This window comes from Camelus dromedarius, chromosome 2 (genome assembly GCF_036321535.1).
Source record: "Camelus dromedarius isolate mCamDro1 chromosome 2, mCamDro1.pat, whole genome shotgun sequence".
NCBI lineage: Eukaryota > Metazoa > Chordata > Mammalia > Artiodactyla > Camelidae > Camelus > Camelus dromedarius.
The window spans coordinates 82,618,546-82,624,959 of record NC_087437.1 but is presented as its reverse complement, the minus strand read 5'-3'; the positions used below and the strand labels follow the sequence as shown (position 1 = coordinate 82,624,959).

General features: G+C 35.0%; 1 non-coding gene across 1 annotated transcript; it reads left to right on the top strand.

Annotated features, from left to right (window-relative positions):
- Window positions 1-2,260: 2,260 nt before the first annotated feature.
- On the top strand, window positions 2,261-2,335 carry LOC116155802 (small nucleolar RNA SNORD36). Its single transcript, XR_004139692.1, has one exon. It is a non-coding gene; the product is annotated as a small nucleolar RNA SNORD36 (small nucleolar RNA).
- Window positions 2,336-6,414: the final 4,079 nt, after the last annotated feature.

Here is a 6,414-nt window from a genome sequence, read left to right as displayed (position 1 = left end):
ATATATTTCTCACCTTGAATAATATTTGCATTTGAAAAGCTGTCTGAATAGCAGTTACTAACATTAATAAGTCCAGTCAGCTGTGTGTGAAATCCTTTCTCAGGACCCCTCTGGTGAGTCTCACAGGTAGGCCAAGAAGCAGGCTAGCTCTCTACACAAGAGGGGCTGTGTGTGTGTGTGTGTGTGTGTGTGTGTGTGTGTGTGTGTGTGTGCGTCTTGGAGGAAAAACAGCTGGAAGTTTGCCTTCTATCTCATTTTTACTATAGCCCATGAATGGAATTGCTTTCCAAAGTGATTAAATCTGCCATATCTGGGGAAGATAGCTGGCCAACAGATGTCAGAGAATGACTTTTCTAATCATTGACAATTCTTTTATTGATGTAGCCAGCAGCGACCAGGTTGGAGAAACACTGTCTATTCATGATTTAAATGCATGCTGATATCTCATTAGGCCCAGATGTTCATATTCCCAGATACAATTTTGACACCAGAGCCCAAATCATTATTCTGGGAGACTGAATGTCTCAAAGTCAGCCCTTAACTATTTCTACTCCGTTGGGAAAATGTCCATCTCCCTTCTCTCCTACCTCAAATGCTACAGATTACAAAGTGAACAGTTTAAAAACAAACAGAATGAAAACGTATTTGGAGCAGTGGGATTTTAGGCCTTCCTTAGCAAGACTCAAAAGGTACAAGAATTCCAGTCATATGAAGCCCTCTCCACAGCTGAACTATGGTGGTAATGACAGACAAATAACTTCAGAAGAACTTAATTGGAAAAGATACAGAGAATAATCCAAGAAATAACAATAAGAATGATTAATGGGATGAAGATTAAATCAGATAAAAAGGGTTATGGAGTTAAAGTTTTTTGGCTCCAGAAAAACAAAATCCCAGGGCTGATTTGCTAGTTGATTATTAATAATTGGCAGAGTTTGATTTGGAGTTCTTAAATAAATTGTTACAAAGAATTTTTCCAGCCTCAATGATTTTAGGCAAAGCAAGGGTCATTCAAATAGAGCTATACCTAAGCTCTGCTTCAAGAATATAAAAATCTACTTTAAACAAGATTTTGGTGCATTGTCTTATACTGAAAACCAGATGCCAGTAAATGGACTTATTTCAGTGATTAAAAGTTAAGCTAGTGATTCTAAGTTAAGATGTCCTAGATCTTAAGGGAGATCGATTATACACTGAGAGACCAAGAGAGTTTAAAAGGACACATATTCCTAAAATATGTTCAACCAGCACCATAATGTAAAAATAATGTTTTATGTTCTTTAATACTTTTGATTTATTTCCATGATTTTAACTTCTTAGTGAAAGAGTGTTGATTGAACCATTTGAATAGATCATGAAATAGTGAGTAATTACAACCTTATAGGCAAATCAATAACATTTATACAATAGGAATTATGCACTGAAAACTAAAAATGCATAATTTTTAGCAGACTGCTTTTGCCCTAATAAAAATTAAACCTTCTTTCAGACTGTAGTGCTTTTTATTCAGATTACCTAATATATTGAATGTCAAATTTGGTAGCTTTTTAGCCACTAAGATGTTAATATCTGAGGGCATTTTTGAGCAGTATTAAAGTCCAAATCATTTCATTGTAAATATCTATTTAGGACAATGATCACAATTAGGCAGGCTCTCTGGTAGCCTCAAATGCTAGTTATGCATTGCTGCTGGAGATGTGACCTACAAAATGCAAAGTAGTTTCTCAAGTACTCTCACTTTAAATTATGTCCCCAATCAAAATCAGAAGAAAATTGACATGAGAGCCTTTTGATTTTCTTTTGGACTTGCAACAGCAATACATGTTTATTGTTGGATTTTAAAAGTTATAGATAAGCAAGGAAATGGGAAAAAAAAACTCAAAATGTGATCACTCAAAGATAAGCGTGGTTAGTATTTCTGTTTGCTTCCTCTTTTCAGAGAAGTGGTGTGTGTGTGTTTACATTTTGTTGTGTAATGTTTTTTCTCACAAAACTATTACGAACTTTTTTTCATGCTACTAAACAAGTGTTGATTTCAAAATAAGCATGCTTTGAAGACATGATTATGAGAAGAATACTTTCAGAGCAAGCCATTTGGATTCAGAATGAATGATGAATATTACAAGGCAACTACTGAAACCTTTCTAGGGAAGTTTCCTTCAGAGTATTTTGGTTACATAATCATTTAAGTGACTTCACCCAATGTTAATGAGTTAGTTGTAGGAGACATATAACTCCACAGGTTAAAAGTAGCTTGATTTGGCAGTGATGCATGAATTTCTTCACCTGGAATCGCTGTGAAGCATGAAATCGAGCTTTTTAACCCTGAGTCCATAGCTGGGCCCACAGTAGAACTGCTTTTGTGGACAGCAGCTCCCACCCCTCTGGTGCAAATGGGTTGTGTGTTCTAGGGGTTAATACTGTCACCACCTTGGTGGAGAACAAGAAGGCTCAGCTGGTGGTGATTGCACATGATGTGGACCCCATTGAGCTCGTTGTCTTCCTGCCTGCCCTGTGTCAGAAGATGGGGGTTCCCTACTGCATCACCAAGGGGAAGGCCAGGCTGGGGCGCCTGGTCCACAGAAAGACCTGCACCACCGTTGCCTTCACGCAGGTGAACTTGGAAGACAAAGGAGGCCTGGCCAAGCTGGTGGAAGCCATCAGGACCAATTACAAAGACAGATATGACGAGATCCACTGTCACTGGGGAGGCAGTATCCTGGTTCCAAAATCAGTGGTTCGCACTGTCAAGCTGGAAAAGGCAAAGGCCAAAGAACTGGCCACCAAACTGGGCTAAGTGTACCCTACCAAATTTTCTGTACATAAAAGTAATAAAAATTCTTCAGCCAAAAAAAAAAAAAAAAAAAAGTAGCTTGATTTGCTAGAAATTGTATTAACCTGGAAATCCACAGTCTGGGTTCTAATCAGGGCTCTGCCACACAGACCCAGTGAGTAACACTAGGCAAAGGAATTTACCTAGATGTCTTTGTTTATACTGTGAGCCTAACTCTGCCAGACTGTGCTTCTCCAAATCACGAATGAAGTAAGTGTTTGATGTGGATGATTCTGCATAACTTAGTTAAGAAATCCAGTCAGATTATTGTCATTTTTGTGAGGAAAGCTGTGACAGAATAGGGATTTAAGGATTTTATACCTCACTTAAAAAGCTATTCATAGCAGCCCTAAATGCAATAGCCAAGACATGGAAGCAACCTAAATGTCCATCAACAGATGACTGCATAAAGGAGTTGTGGTATATTTATATAATGGAGTACTACTTAGCCATAAAAAAGAATAAAATAATGCCATTTACAGCAACATGGATGTCTCTTGAGAATGTCATTCTAACTGAAGTAAGCCAGAAAGAGAAAGAAAAATGCCATATGATATCACTCATACGTGGAATCAAAAAAAGAAAAAAGAGGACACTAATGAACTCACTACAAAAGAGAAACAGACCTGTGGACACAGTAAATAATTTTATGGTTATCAGGGAAAAGGGGGTGGGAAGGGATAAATTTGGGAGTTTTGTATTTGCAAAGGTTAACCACTATATATAAAAACAAATAAAAACCCCAAATCTCTTCTGTATAGCACAGGAACTATATTCAATATCTTATAATAACCTTTAATGGAAAAGAATATGAAAACAACTATATGTATGTATATACATGACTGGGACATTATGCTGTACACCAGAAAATGACACATTGCAACTGACTATACTTCAATTTAAAAAAAATCTATTCAAACAATCTGTTCCTTGAATCTTAGAAAAAGATGTTCATAACATACCAGTCACTTAATATATCTATTTTTTTCTGTAATTCAAAATTATACAGAATTGGACCAAATGCCAAAGTCTAAAATGTAACTCTTAGGAAAAAAGTAATTGAAGATAAATTATTTTACGGAAAAATTCTATAGTAAAAATATCAGCAATGATAGTCTATACCTATTTCTTTACATGCAGCTAATCATTTTCCTTCGGCTGTTCAGAAACTAGAATCTCATCTATCTCAATGACAAATCTAGTTCACAGAAGGTTTCATTGCTTTATTAAAAATTTCTCAAAGATGTAAAACTTACATATGGCTTTGTTAGGTGGGGTAAATGAGAAGTAACCAATGGAGGAAGAGTTTGTTTTGGGATAGTTCCATCTACTGAAGTTATGACAATATAAAATTGTGAGAAGAACGCTCAAGATACACAATCAGTGCATTTCCAACAGCAGCATATAGAGCCCCCCAAATATGGAGGGAAACTCTCATCTCTTTCAGAGAAGATTTATTCAATAACTTAACTTCATTGCTTATAGGAAATTATTCCAAACAAAACTACATCCCTCTTAATTTAGTTTAAACCGATTTTATAATGTACTATGCACATTCAAGTTTGAAAACAGCTGGCCACCACTCACTGAATAAAATCCCTTTGTATGTTTAAAGACTGGCACACAGACAGCTACATGTAAAAATAATTAGAAAATTTTCTCACACCATATGCAAAAATAAGCTTAAAATGGATTAAAGACCTAAATATAAGATCAGAAACCATAAAACTCCTAGACAAGAACACAGGCAGAAAACTCTTTGACGTAAATCATAGCAGTATTTTTTGGATCTAATTCCTAAAGCAAAAAAAAAAACAAAAACAAAAATAAACACATGGGACCTAATTAAACTTAAAACTTTGGCACAGCAAAGGAAATCACTGACAAAATGGAAAGACAACCTACTGAATGTGAGAAAATATTTGCAAACGATATGACTGATAAGAGGTTAACATTCAAAATATATAAGTAGCTTATACAACTTAATATCAAAAAAGCAAACAACCCAATTAAAAAATGCAAAGAAGACCTGAATAGATTTTTTTTCCAAAGAAGATATCCAGATGGCCAAGAGGCACATCAAAGGATGCTCACTAGTCATTAGAGAAATGCAAATCAATACCACAATGAGATGTCACCTCATACCTGTCAGAATGGCTATTATCAGAGACCACAATAACAAATATTGATGAGGATGTAGAGAAAAGGCAATCCTAGTACATTGCTGGTGGGAATGTAAACTGGTGTAGCCACTATCGAAAACTGTATGGACTTTCCTCAAAACACTAAGAATAGAACCATCACATTATCCAGCAATTCCTCTCCTGGGTATGTATCTGAAGAAAACAAAAATACTAATTTGAAAAGATACATGCACTCCAATATTCACAGCAGCATTATTTACAGAAGCCAAGCTATGAGAGCAACCCAAGTGCCTATCGACAGATAAATGAGTAAAGAAGATGTGGTATATATACCATGGAATATTACTAATCTATAAAAGGAATGAAATTCTTCCATTTGCAACAATGTGAATGGACATAGAGGGTATTATGCTTAGGGACATAAGTTAGACAGAGAAGGATAAGTACGCTGTATTATCACTTATATGTAGAGTCCAAAAAATGAAACAAATGAATGAATACAACAAAACAGAAACAAACTCACAAGTACAGAGAACAAACTAGTGGATATCACTGGGGAGAGGGAAAGGGAAGAGCAGCAAGATGGTGATAGGGGATTAAGAGATATAAATGACTATGTATCAAACAAATAAGCATCAAGGATATATTGTACTGCACAGGGAAATACAGCCATTATTTTGTAATAATTTTAAATTAAGTATAATCTATAAAAACATTGAATCATGATGCTGTACACCTGAAACTAATATAATATTGTACATCAACTATACTTCAATAAAAAAATTAAAATTAAAAAAAGACTGGCATTAAATGACTGTTGGGTCTTTCTTTTCTTTATCAAGTTATATAGTTTCAGCTTTATTAACCTCTCAGTGTCAGTCTTTGTTTCCAGTCCTTTAATCATCTTCTGGATCATCTATAAAGCTGTTCAGTGGTCTTTAATGAGTCAGTTTTACTTCAATAAGCCCTCTAACTGCTAAGAAACATGTTAAGATCTGAGTTTAGTCTTCATAGCATTTTATGTCTCTTGATCTGTATTTCTTTGAAAATTCCAGGTACGAGGCAAAGATTGGGCTTTAAAAGGTGTAACTTTCCTTTTTTCCCCCCATTTTCTATTTTTTGGTATTATAATATTAATGATAGCTTTGCCAGTGAGCCAGAGATTCTTTATCTAAGGGCATAATCTAACTAGAAACAGGGATAAAATCTTAGTTATATTGAATTCAAGAGATTCTAAATAGCCAGATTTTTCACTTAGCTGAGAGTTTCCTCCTTCAAGAAGCTTAACTTTATTAATTACCATCTGGATGAAACACTTTAAAAATGTATCATTTCCTTCTTTTTACATATTCTATCCTGAATATATTTTGGCATTTTTGTTTGATAACATAATACAATTAAGCACTTACAAAAACAAGCAGCATTGTTAGGATATTT